The sequence below is a fragment of the Gorilla gorilla genome, chromosome 16, assembly GCF_029281585.2.
Source record: "Gorilla gorilla gorilla isolate KB3781 chromosome 16, NHGRI_mGorGor1-v2.1_pri, whole genome shotgun sequence".
NCBI lineage: Eukaryota > Metazoa > Chordata > Mammalia > Primates > Hominidae > Gorilla > Gorilla gorilla.
Genome location: NC_073240.2, coordinates 60634604 through 60649076, shown reverse-complemented (window position 1 = coordinate 60649076; position 14473 = coordinate 60634604). Strand labels below are relative to the sequence as shown.

Below are 14473 nucleotides of genomic sequence, written 5' to 3'. Positions count from 1 at the left end.
ATCTAATGCAGCTTTATTCTCCATCCTCCTTTAAGCTCTAAATATCTGTCTTTTGGGCATGGGCTGTAATAGACTAGGGCTTTAGGACCAGTTTCTCTGAGAATCAGCCGGTGTTCAAGAAGGGCCCTTGACACCATTCTGACTTAATGCTAGACACATCTGCAGCTACTTGGACAAAATTGACATTGTCTGGAGTGCAAAGCAATTGCCTAGCACAGCATTAGGGAGCATTTACTCTTGAGCCGTGCTACCAGACAGCAAATCTTGACCTTTAGGAGTTCAGAGATTAGATTTCGTTGTTGCAGGCGTTGAAGATATTGTTAGGAATTTGTTGCTATTCAAAGCAGATTTCAGGGGTTACCTATGGGTTTAATTCATCACATCAATCATTTTTGGAAGGTTCTTTTAAAGCCAAGATAGCTTCAAATAAAAACTAGGATTACTTTTACATTGATTGTCAGTAGTTGGTGAGGAGCAAAGGGGGAACACTCTTGAGATGCTGTTAAAGTTTTCGTATTTGTTCCTTTGCTAGCAGGCATTCTGTGGTATTGGGGAGAAAGGCATGTTTCTCCAATAGGCATTCAAAGCAGTTGCTGCAGGAACAGGCAGGAAATGAGAATAAGGATTTGACTACCCTCTGGTGTAGATCTCTCAAGCCATTTAACACATTCAGTGCACAGATCTCCTGCGGGTTATCTCAAAGTGCATCGTTTAAAACAAGACCTGTTTAAGCCAATAGGGGTTAAATAGGGCTTATTTTGTTGAGTCAGCCTGTAGAGGTACCCAGTCCCACCCTCCATTTGTGTATGGGTGTGTATCTGTGTGTGCATATATAGAATGTGCGTGTGTATGTGTGCATGTGTGCACACATGTGCGTATAGACAACTTCTTTTATTTGGAGGTCAGTTTCCCAGCCCTCTTGATCCCAAAGGTGTACAGAAAAGATTTCTGAGGGTCTCTGAAAAGGAAGTGCTGTACAGTGGCTGGACTCCAGCCATGTGCTTCTTTTGGAAGACTTTCACAATGATCTTTACTGATTTTTATTTACCTTGCAATTGCTATTCAGAATTTTTACTCAGTTCTCTAATCCACAGTCGATCAAATACCTTGAGAACTTATCTTGATTGTATCTTTTCACCTCTCCAAATTTGCTTCTTATTTCTCAAAGAGGGAGTTTGCACTAGATAATCCTATAGCACTGATTTTATTGCAGCTAGAAGGTGATAGGAGCACTTTTCAAGGTAGGTGCAGTAGCAACAAAAGAAATAACTAGAGCCTAGGAAGGGAGGGGTTACATACTCTAGCACAGGTAGCGAGCTGCCACCCCATGGCATAATAATGGGGAACTGAGACATCAATGAATGGTTACCTGCAAGTCAGCATGTTTAGCTTAAAAAGTCAGGATAATGGGTAATTATTGTAAAGTATATTTTAGAAATATTTTTCGCTAGAATTGTCAGCATTTAAAATTTCATTGCTGGAAAGAGGAAGCTCCATGATCAATCATAACTCCACAGTAGGTTGTTGCTTGATGCGGCTGAATATATGAGTCTCGCTCTGTCGCCCAGGCTGGAGTGCCATGGCACGATCTCAGCTCACTGCAACTTCCACCTCCCAGGTTCAAGCAATTCTCCTGTCTCAGTCTCCTGGGTAGCTGGGACTACAGGCACCTGCCACCACGCCCGGCTAATTTTTGTATTTTTAGTAGAGACAGGGTTTCACCATTTTGGTCAGGCTGGTTTCGAACTCGTAACCTCAGGTGATCCGCCCAGCTCGCCCTCCCGAAGTGCTGGGATTACAGGCATGAGCCACCGCGCCCAGCCGAGATTCTTTCGTGGGAGGTGCATACCAGGTGATGCAATGCACTTTGTTGCTGATACTTCAACATTGTGCCTGTGCAGCACTCTGTAGAACTTCAATGAGGCAATGAAAAAGAACCCAATTCTCTTCCATTCCAATGAAAGATGCAATTCCCAGGGTATTCTCCCTGTCATTTGCAGAAGGCTTCCTATATGCCAGGCATAACACCTCATGAGGTAGCCCTTATTGCCTATTGGGCAGAGAGGAAAACCAAGGTTCACAAAGTTAAGTAAGTCACCTAAGGACACATAACCACCAAGGCACATAGCTGGGATTCAAACTCAGTTCTGTCTGATTTAAAGGTTTTTGCTGGCATCACTAAGCCAAGCATGGCTCCCACGTGGCTGAGTAAACTGAGATACATTCAGCTAACTGGCCTTGAACAAGTTGCAGAGGATAGCCAGAGCAAGTATTTTATTCTCAGTCCATGTGCCTTTTTCTAAACCCCACTTCCATCACTCTATGTAGATTCCATCTATATTAATAGCCACTCTGAATTCATAATTTGCCAAGTGTAAATATATATGCATGCACAAATATGTGCATTGTAAAGAATGATTACTAATCACCTTTGCTCCCATGGAAATGTATCCATATGTGCATTATAAATATGGCTGAGAATTTCTACCAGGTTTCAAAACCAGCCCTATGTAGAATTGTTGATGCTGCCTATCTGCGAACTGTCTGCAGATAGTGATTTCCAGGGGAGTGATTTACTTCCCAGCAGACGCTGAGATAGGGCTGGATCTCTTAGAATTCATCGGTAAGAATGCTGTTTATTTACAAGACATGCAGCCATGAAGCCGCTAGAGAGTGGATAAACTGAAAGAAGGTAATTGGGCTGAGCACAATGCTCTGGAAATGAGAAACGAGTGAATGAGCTGATTTGGACTTCTTTGAACTTATTTATGTTAAAAATATTTTTATTAAAAAGGCAATACATCTTTATTGTACAAAACTGGAAAAAGCACCAACAAGCAAAAAGAAATAACATTCGCTCACAGTTCTATTGACTAGAGATAGCAAAAGCAAAGAGGTTGGGATATATCCTTCCCCATGTAAACCTATGTGGCTTGCAAAAGGATTATAATGTATATTCCGTTTTGTGACCAGCTTATTTCACTTAAAAATATTGGGATGACCTTTCCATGTCATTAAATATTCTACAACATCATTTTCTATAGCTGCATGGTAACTTACTGAATGGATGTATCACTGCTTACGTTTACTTAGTTTAATAACTTACGTAATGTGTTTCTATCCACACAAGATGAATGGAAGTCTTTCAATACTATTACCCAAAACAGTGTTCCCAGGTCCTGTCCTCCCTCTTCATGACTAAATGGCAAATGAAAGCCTCAGATGACATCTTTTCAAGCCCTTATGGCAGGCCAGGCTCGTGGACTGTGTAAGATAATATTTGAGCATGTTCTAAGAACCCCTGAAATAAGCCCGGGACTGTGGTATTTCCCATTCCTTCCACTCATGGAATAATCATCCCTTGTGTTTCAAAGCATCTGTGGTTCCAGAGTACTTCCTCCTGTAGTCCAATAATTACCACTGGGTGCTGTGGTCATTCTAATCTTCCTTCCAGAAGGGAGGTGACTGAGTCTCAAGAAGCTGCAGTAACTTAGCAAAGATCACCCCAGTGGTGAATCTCAGAACTACACCTGAACCCAGACATAGATTCCAAGTTCACTGGAATTTGTCCTCCAATGCGATGCTGTGTGGAAGGGGGAGAAAAAGGAAAGAATGAAACAAAAAAAGGAAAGGAAGGAAGGAAGGAACAAAGAAAGAAAGAAAGAAAGAAAGAAAGAAAGAAAGAAAGAAAGAAAGAAAGAAAGAAAGAAAGAAAGAAAGAAAGAAAGAAAGAAAGAAAGAAAGAAAAGAGAGAGAGAGAAAGAAAGAAGAAAGAATGAAAGAGAAAGAAAAGAAGGAAAGGAAAAGAAAAGGGAGGGAGGGAAGGAAGGAAGGAAAAGAAAGAAAGGGAGGGAGGGAAGGAAGGAAGGAAGGAAGGAAGGAAGGAAGGAAGGAAGGAAGGAAAATGATAGGTATCTGTGGCTCTGGTAGTCAGAGGGGCAGGTAGGGAGGGCAGGAGGTTTTCCCAGTCCATCCTGTACAGACCTGTCTGTCTTCCACCTAAAAAGACTCTCCTCTCAGAAGTCGAGGAACAGAGATGAGCAGCTTTTTCAGGTACAAGCTTCAGAATCATAGATCTCAAAAGACAAAGCTATTTCTCTCCCACTTTTGCAGCCACCAAATAATCAACTGCATGTACCATCTGCACGTATTGGTGGCTATCTCCCCTCACCTCACACTGTCCTCACCCTGCTGTCCTCAATAGGAAAATGTTTCTGGCATAAAATACACATTTTCTATAGATCAGAGCCTGTCCAAGCAGGACACCCTGCTGTCCTCATCACAGGGAGACACCTGGATCCATCCTCACTCCTGGAGGGCTGGCCTGAACAACAGTAGTTCCCTCTGAGCTCTGAGGCCTCCTGGAACCAGGCACACAGCCAATGGGCAAAACCTTCAAGGACAGCAATTTTCACTCAGCCCCTTGGCAGGCCATGGGGTCTCAGACTTAGTGAAGGAACACAGACCTAGGAGTTTCTCTGGGTTTTTATCTCATTCTAACACTTACTAACTGTGTGCCTCATGGAAGCCACAGGATGTTTCTGACTCCCGGTTTTCTTGTCCACAGAAAGGAGGGGAAGATTGAGTAGAGTAGTTGTAAGGATATGCAATAATATCAATAAAGTGTATGTATACGCATTAAATGCCTGACATATATCAGGAACCCTATAAATGTTAGCTTTCCCATCCTGGAGTTTACATTAGAGAGTGTATTAAAACCACAGGTGGGTGTTTTCTTCTTAAGGGCCTCGTCTGAATCTGAGAGCCTATGATTTTGGGAGTTTATGAGTGTAGGGGGGCATGGTGATAAGGTAAACAAAGCTCAAAGGAAAAAGCTGATACTTTGAATAATGGCACTCTATCTAAATGCCTTCGGCCTGTGAATGGAGTAGGCTGCTTTTCTCTAAAGCAGCAGCCACAGCTTGGCTGGGGAGGCCTCAACAGTCTCTCTAGTTTCATCAGTGTCTCCAAGACAACCCAGATAAATAGACAGTGAAAGCACAAATTATTTGCTTGCTGTGGAGATTTGGCATCAACGCAAGTCCCCTACCTGCCCCCACTCTAGTCTCTAAACACTTCTCATGTAGAAAATTAAGATCTGCCTTGCCCTATAACTTAGTGAACTTGGTCAGGGTGATGGGAATATCCTGAAGATAAAAGTGCACACTCTGTTCTAGTGCTGCCTTTGGTTAGTGACTCCCTGAATGAGAGTGAGGTATTAAGAAGCTGTGTGCAACATGAGCCCTGAGAGCTGAGTAGCTGTACTGTGTGGCACTGTGGTCTTGGCACTTCTTGGACAGCATGTCTCACCTGCTGATGAAACTCCTGAGCAAGAACATCAAGAAGCGGTACCTCAAAATGCACACCGGAGCCTAAAGTTGCCGGGGGCCTCAAATCTGACCCTATCAGAAATTCAAAACGGAGGTGTGTCTGAAGAAACGATGGGAGGTGGAAAGGTTAAAAAAATCAAAACATTCTGTGCATGTGGGGTTATCAGAAGCTCAAGATAGAGATGTGTCTCAAGAAACAGTGGAAAATGTAAAAGTTCAAAAATCTCCCCAGAAATCCACTGTATTAACAAACGGAGAGACAGCAATGCAGTCTCCCAATTCAGAATCAAAAAAGAAAAAGAAGAAAAAGAGAAAAATGGTGAATGATGCAGGCCTGATGCAAAAAAAGGCAAAAACTGAAAACAAAGGGGAATCTAAAGAAGAAAGTGTCAAGACTCCCAAAGAAACAGAAAATAATCTGGAGAAGCCAGATAATGAGGAAGATAACCATGAGGTGCCCAGCCTGCGCCTGAGACTGACAGGAGCTTTTGAGGATACTTCATTTGCTTCTCTATCTAATCTTGTCAATGAAAACACTTTGAAGGCAATAAAAGAAATGAGCTTTACAAACATGACTGAAATTCAGCATAAAAGTATCAGATCACTCCTGGAAGGCAGGGATCTTCTAGCAGCTGCAAAAACAGGCAGTGGTAAACCCTGGCTTTTCTCATTCCTGCAGTTGAACTCACTGTTAAGTTAAAGTTCATGCCCACGAATAGACCAGGGGTCTTTATTCTCTCACCTACTAGATAACTAGCCATGCAAATTTTTGGTGGTCTTAAGGAGCTAACACTCACCACATGCATACCTATGGGTTGATAATGGGTGGCGGTAACACATCGGCTGAAGCACAGAAACTTGCTAATGGGATTAACATCACTGTGGCCACACCAGGCCATCTGCTTGACTATATGCAGAATACACCAGGGTTTATGTATAAAAACCTACAATATTTGGTTATTGATGAAGCTGATAGAATCTTGGATCTTGGGTTTGAAGAGGAATTAAAGCAAATTATTAAACTTTTGCCAACAGGCATACACACTATGCTCTTATCTGCCACCCAAACTCGAAAAGTTGAAGACCTGGCAAGGATTTCTCTGAAAAAAGGAGCCATTGTATGTTGGCGATGATGATAAAGCTAATGCAACAGTGGATGGTCTTGAGCAGGGATACGTTGTTTGTCCCTCTGAAAAAAGATTCCTTCTGCCCTTTGCTGTCCTTAAGAAGAACCAAAAGAAGAAGGTTATGGTCTTCTTTTCATCTTGTATGTCTGTGAAATACCACTATGAGTTGCTAAATTACATGGATTTGCCCATCTTGGCCATTCATGGAAAGCAAAAGCAAAATAAGGGTACAACCACATTCTTCCAGTTCTGCAAAGCAGATTCAGGAATACTATTATGTATGGATGTGGCAGCAAGAGGACTGGACATTCCTGAAGTCGACTGGATTGTTCAGCATGACCCTCTGGATGACCCTAAGGAATATATTCATCGTGTAAGCAGAACAGCCAGAGGTCTAAATGGGAGAGGGCATGCCTTGCTCATTTTGTGCCCAGAAGAAATGGGGTTCCTTCACTACTTGAAACAATCCAAGTTTCCATTAAGTGAATTTGACTTTTCCTGGTCTAAAATTTCTGACATTCAGTCTCAGGTTGAGAAATTAATTGAAAAGAACTACTTTCTTCATAAGACAGCCCAGGAAGCATATAAGTCATACACACGAGCCTATGATTCCCATTCTCTAAAACAGATCTTTAATGATAAGTTGCTCTGTCATCTGGTTTCAAGGTGCTTCCCTCTGTTGATCTGAACATCAACAGCAATGAAGGCAAGCAGAAAAAGTGAGGAGGCGGTGGTGAATTTGGCTACCAGAAAACCAAGAAAGTTGAGAAGTCCAAAATCTTTAAACACATTAGCAAGAAATCATCTGACAGCAGACAGTTCTCTCACTGAAGACACCCCTTTCTTTCATCTTGAATAACTTCATCCTAAAATGAATTTTTTCCCCCTTGAATTTAAACAAGATTTCTATAAATTGACTTGGGGTGCAAGCACTGAGCACTGTTACTTCTATCAAGTCTCTTTTTTATTTTTGGGATATAAAACAGGCTTTAAATTTCTTAGTTGCCCAAGGGCAAAGCAAGAAATCTCTGGTCTTTCTTGTGATTATATAATATTTTAAATATCCCCCCCACCACATACACACCAATGTACATTATTATTTTAATGTAACTCCTGTAAAAGGTGACCTAGTGTACCAGGCAGCTGGTGGTAATGCAGAGAAGAGTCTAAGGTTATTTTTCGTTTTTAGTTATTTCATGAACCTTGACAGTATCTCATGACTCCTCCTGAAAATGCTGCAGTATAAAAGAGCAAAGAGATTTGGGAAATACCTAAGAAGCACCTTAGGATTAGGGTGGCATTGCTTTTATAGATTTTTTATTTTAAAGCAATGAGCCTTTCTCAGGTGTTTTGTATAAAGTGTCACTAGCTGTCATAACATTCAACAGGTGGGGGGTAGGAAAACGGTGAAACTGAGATGGTTGAGCCTCATTTCCATCAATAGAGGTGTAATATAGTGCTTCATTTCCATCAATAGAGGTGTAATATAGTGCTTCATTTCCATCAATAGAGGTGTAATATACTGCATTTCTTCATTTGGTAACATAGCAAAGACTTTAAAAAAACACAAAGAATGGTGATGCTCCTCATTGAGATTTCTTTATTTCAAGTTGGTTTGGATTTTGGTAAGCCTTTTCACTCTACAGAGTACTTAGAAGACAAGGCCGCCAACTACCTTGGACTTAAAGCCAAGCCATCAGATAGTGCCCAGCACATATTAATGTTAGCTTATTTTTGAGAAAAATTACCTCTTCTAGGCCCCGAAGCAAAAAAATGCATTTGCTATGAAGATTGAAAATGAACAAAATTACAAAAAAAAACACCAAAATCGGTGATTTAGTCAGATGGGTTTTTTTGTTGTAGGAGCACTTGATTTCAAGTGTGTTTTGTATAGTACGTATCTACAAAATAGTACATTTTGTAGCAATTTAAAACCAAAGTTGCTAGCATCATTTTGCTCTTGTGCCGGTTAATCATAGGATCCCATTAAACGTAAGTGCACTGAGAAGATTAAATGTAGAGGGAACTGTTTGGTAAAGAACATTCCAGTAGGAAAAGAAGAGAACAATCTTCATTTCTGGGCTTGACCGTCATCACCCTGGCTGGACCTGTCTTGGGTTTCCAACCTTGACTGTTGGGCTCCTGTCTTGGGTTTCCAACCTTGACTGCTGGGCTCCTGGCTTGGTTTCTTGGATTCCTAATTTCTGGTGTGTAATAACTCTCTCCGGGATCATGTTTTCCTTTTTTATTTCAGAAATAATGTTTCTAAAAAGATGAAAAGGGAAGAATATTTAATTACTGAGTAGAAGTAAACACTATTGGTATTTTGTACATAATCTAATTTTTATATGCATGTTCATGCTCTTTAATTTTTTTATCAAAAATGAAGTAATCTTCTATCTACTACTTGTAATCAGCTTGTTTCATGACATGTAAATTTCCTGTGTCATTAAATAATTACATATAAAAAAGAAGCTATGTTCATTTTTTAGGAAGAGAGCGTACGGTTCCATTCATCCCCAGGGTCAGCTTGCCTCCAGCAGCTACGGCTGCGGGATATCAACCCAACAAAGAGAAACAGATGCTTCAAAAAACCCATATCACTTGAGGGAGAAGGAGACCCCAAGGAAAAGCACCCTTCCTATGAACAATTTTTTGATCCTAGAGCAAGGGTTGGCAATCAGCAAGATAGTAAACTATCAAACTGCTTTTATTTGATATTTGATTTATTTGACCTGTCATATATTTGATTAATCCACATGTGTTTTTTGAGCAGCTCATTGGGGTCTGGAGAGAGAACATTGACAAGGTCTCTGCCCTCAAGGAGTTTGGAGTCTAGTGGAACAGGGCTCCTCTGAAACTCAGGGATGTACATTATGGTCCACCTGGCCATGGTAGGCTGTCACATCACTGTCGCTAGACTGTGGTCACATCACTTATCACCACACTTTATTTATTTTATTTTTTATTCTTTTTGAGATGGAGTCTCGCTCTGTCGCCCAGGCTGGAGTGCAGCCGCGTGATCTCGGCTCACTGCAAGCTCCGCCTCCTGGGTTCACGCCACTCTCCTGCCTCAGCCTCCCGAGTAGCTGGGACTACAGGTGCCTGCCACCACGCCCGGCTAATTTTTTGTATTTTTACTAAAGACGGGATTTCACCGTGTTAGCCAGGATGGTCTCGATCTCCTGACCTCGTGATCAGCCCGCCTCGGCCTCCCAAAGTGCTGGGATTACAGGCGTGAGCCACTGCACCCGGCTGCCACACTTTCTTGAGCATGGTGACAAGTACCCTGGACTCCTGTTGGGCCAGGGTCCCATAGGGGAGATGGAAGGATGGGGCAACTCACAGAGTGTGCATCAAAGAGTTTAAAGGGCAGGTGGTAAATCATTTGCAAGATTCAAAAACTTCTGCAAAGTAAGTTTGAAATAAACAAATAGAAAACAAACCAAGTAAATAATACAGAATTTATTAATGAATCTAACCTGAAAATTATCTTTTTCTGCTGCCTGTGCTTTTGTGCTATTATTTAAGGGTACACTATCTATCTATTATCCTATGTTAAAAAAACGTTTGGTTCTTTCCTCTTTGTCCATCTCATCCTGGACAATATTTCCAATTTTAAATTTCCATTTTACTCTGTTTTTCATTCACTAGCTCACTCTCATCTAAGCTCAGTAGTGACAGAGCAAAAAATTCCAATCTAACCTCAAGCTTGGTCCCCAACTTCAGGCTCTCCCTTGGGAGAGACTGTCCCAGTCCCTAGAGTTATGACATGGAGAAAGAAGGAGAGAAAGGAAAGGCAAGGTCATGATGTGTGTGATAACAATATGAACCACAGCCCCAGTTCTCCAATCCTGAGATCCAAAAGTCTGGCAAGCCAAGCATATTCTGAAGTTTGTAGCAAACTCACTGGGTGGCAAATCCGGACCTGAGCTGACATGAGTCTATTTATAGCCTTGCATTTATCCTACTTAATATGAATATTCATACATTTCACTAAAGAAATATTAATATGTTTAATTATGAGATGCTGCCACATACCCTGTTGGGGGTGTTATGTAATTATGGAAAATGCCCTCTATTACCTTTCTAAAAGTCAAAAAATCCTGCATTCTTAAACAGATTGGTCTCATGGATTTCTTTAAAGGGATTTGGGATCTATACTCAATTTTCCCCAGTCTGTTCTATGATCTTACCTTTAATTATCTTTCCTAGAGACAATTTTTCTTTAATTTTTTTTGAGAATACAAAGCAGATGATTTCCTAAAATTATTTTTGCTCATTAACTGCGTATACTTCCTCCTGCAACACCCCAAATTAGCTTTTATCTTATGTATACTATGCTTAGCACCTTGGATATTTTTGTAATTAAAAAAATGTTGGTAGATATTTTTTATCTTTTTTTAACAGCTTTATGGGGGCATAATTTACATGTAATAAAATTCACTTGTTTTGCGTGTACAATTCAATGACTTAAGTAAATTTTCACAGTTGTGCGACCATCATCACAATCTAACTGGAGAAGATTTCCATTAGCCAAAAAGAAACCTCACATTCATTTATAGTCACGCCCTGCTCCCTGGCAACCACTAATCTACCGTCAGTCTCTTTTGGAGCTAAAAGGGTCTCAAAAAAATATGCCATATGCCAGGCACAGCACACACAACCCTCATAAGGAAACAGAGGCTCCTGTAACTGGTAAAGGATGAAGCTGGGATTTGATCCAGGTCCTCACCACTCCAGAGTTTGTGATCTTTCCAAGGGCTGCCTGAGGAGATCCAGAGTGGCCTCTCACTGGACTGGGGCAGAAATGCAAGTAGCCCAGGCACGGATGTTGGATATTGGATGTTGGATGTGGATGACCCACAGAGGAGTCGTGAGCTTGATGACCTTTAGGCCCTAGCCAGTTCTGAGCTCCTGTGATACTATAAATCCATAAAATGCATCCAACTAAGCCAGGGACTTACTTTAATGAATAGATAAGAATGATGTGTCATGAACAGACTAATTGCATATAAAAGGAGCGCTTCTGAAGTGTCCAGCGTGTTCCCTTAAGCACTTTAAATACCCCCCAGAGATGCCATTTGCAGTCATAATTTGCATTATCAATGAAGAGGCAGTTTGCCAAGCAAAGGGGAACATCAGCCTAACCCTCACCACACATTCCAATGTATTGATGTCCAAATCAAGGAGACATTTTGATAGATTCATTTTCTCACCTCTTTAAATGTGAAGTTGGTACTTTTGATGGAATTGTCCTGGTATGCTGGTGTTGCAGTTGCACAAGACTAGATGATAGAATGAAACACCCTGTACCATAATTGAGGAAGCAGCTGTTCTGCTATTGTTATTAGTATTATTAAGAATTAACAACTTCCTCTGTGTCTGTTAAGAGAAGTCCATTCTGAAAGCCAGCCAAGTTCGCCTGCAGCCCTCCCAGCCACGAATTCTGCATCATGCCACGTAGAGATTATCTCTCCTCTCTGCGGCACAGGCTGTTGTCTGCTCTGCCTACCCTCCCCAAATTTCAGGAACCATGCATTCTTTCTGTACCTTCTGCCAGAGCAAAACAGGCCTAGGAAAAGACATATGGTCCATCACTAATGCCTTGGTATACTATCAAGATCACTAAAATCCTCAAATAGAGATTCCAGGTCCATATGTTTTAAACTCTGTAGCAATTTTTCAGTAAAAGGTAATTTAATTTTTCATAAAGATATTACAGGGCACAGATAAGAGTTTGTAATCCATGGACTCTTCTAGATGCTTCTAAAATTTTGTTACATGTGATAATTAACATGAATATATCTTTTTGGTTGACAAAAAGACTTCCTATTTTCTATCACTTAATCATCATGATCCTCTGAAGATGGCATTATTGTCCATTTTTGTTAATCTTATTAATATCAATAGTATTATTAATTGTTAATGATTAATTTTTTTTTTAGACAGAGTTTTGCTCTGTTCCCAGGCTGCTGGAGTGCAGTGGCCCAATCTCAGCTCACTGCAACCTCCACCTCCCAGGTTCAAGCTATTCTCCTGCCTCAGCCTCCCAAGTAGCTGAGACTACAGGTGTGTGCCACCACACCTGGCTAATTTTTGTATTGTTAGTAGAGGCAGGTTTCATTATGTTGGCCAGGCTGGTCTCAAACTCCTGATCTCAGGTGATCCACCTGCCTTGGCCTCCCAAAGTGCTGAGATTACAGGTGTGAGCCAGTGTGCCCGGCCAGCTCTTGTGATTTTTAAAATCTTCATCTTTACTTTTAGGACAAGGAAAATTAGGCTCAGAGATCTTAAGGAATTTGCCCAAGGTTCACACAGCCTGTAAGAGTGGAGTAGATGTTGAAATTTCACCTCAGTTTCCTCTGGGACACATTCTCCATTACAGCCTGACGAGCGTGGCCTTGCCCAAGGTCACAGAGCAAATAAGCAGCAGAGTGGGGAATTGAACCCAAGTCCTCTAGCTGGGTTCCATACCTTTTTAATCAAACTGTCGCTGCCACTGAAATAACAGACTACAGAATCAAGGACCTGAGCTGAATCTTGCACTTGATAACAAATTTCCCAGACTATGGAATTCTTTGCTTCTACCCGGCGAACTAAAGAGAAGACAGCTTCCATGTAGGGAAAACTCTCTCTAACCATGTTTTTCCTCTGTTCTCACATCACAATAATCATCAACGCAGGAGAAGACTTCTGTGACTATATGTGTGGGGTTTTTTTCCTCACACACCAAGCAGTGGACACCAGCTGGGTGTCTTCTAATTCATTTCCGGCACTGTCTACCTGGAGACGATGTCAGATCTCACAGGTTGAGTGTTCAGTCCCCAGCCAAGACTGGCCCCCTCTAACACACACCAGTGACAAGCCTGGGCCTCCGGAACTTCTGACCAACTGGCTTCAAGTTGGGGTTCCCATGACCCCCTCTTTGGGTTCAAATAATTTGCCAGAGCAGCTCACAGAACTCAGGGAAACACTTACCTACATTTACCAGTTTATTATAAAGGATATTGCAAAGGATACAGATGAAAAGATGTTTAGGGCAGGAGATGGGGGAAGGGCTCCAGAGGGTACATGCCCTCCCTGGACCCTCTGGAGGAACCTGCAGTTCGGCTATCCAGAAGCTCACTGACACCAGCCCTCTTGGGTTTTTATGGAAGCTTCATGATGTAAGCATTTCTTCCCCAAGGTATAGAGGGGTGGGACCCTCTCAAGGGAGGGTCTTAGGACCCACAATCAGAAAGGCAGGGGAAAAGTAGAGTCTTGCCTTGGAGCAGATGAAAGGAGGGCAGGAGGAGGTCAGAGGCTGGCCATGTGGCCTCATACACCCAACATTATAACAAAAGACTGCAACAAGGGCTATGGCTATCAGCCAGAAACTGTGGACAAAAACCGGTATGTATTATAACACCACAGCCTTCCTACCACACATAGCAGCAAAGTGGCTGTGTTTAGACTTAGAAATATATATACCTGAGCTATTTTACTAGGATTATTTTTCTTCTGGAATTTAGGTTCTTTATCAAGGCAGTGCTCAGTTGGAGAGAGTTTTTTTTTAATTAACAGCAAACTAATAATGTAGGATTTCCCAAGTGTTCTCCCATTTCTGTGAGTTCATTACAATTTGTTCTTTGCACTGACTTCTCAACACAGCACCATGAGATTTTCCTGCATCTGCACGTTTACGTAAGCAAAAAAAGTGCATTCAAATCCTTCTCTCTAAAGCATATTTCCACACGACAGCACTCATCTTGCTAGAGAGTGAGGTTGTCTGAAGACTACTTTGGGGTGCCTGAGCCAGCATGAATGGGGGCACCAGGTTATGTTCTGCTGAATTTAATTTAATTAATTTATTTATTAATTTTTTTTTTTGAGATAGAGTCTCACTCTGTTGTCCAGGCTGGAGTGCAGTGGTGCAATCTTGGCTCACTGCAACCTCCACCTCCCAGGTTCAAGTGATTCTCCAGCCTCAGCCTCCTGAGTAGCTGAGATTACAGGCTCCCACCACCATGCCTG

At 41.7% G+C, this 14473-nt stretch overlaps 1 pseudogene; it reads left to right on the top strand.

Moving 5' to 3' along the window:
- The first annotated feature begins 5301 nt into the window (after positions 1-5301).
- On the top strand, positions 5302-7288 carry LOC101153460 (ATP-dependent RNA helicase DDX18-like; annotated as a pseudogene).
- Positions 7289-14473: the final 7185 nt, after the last annotated feature.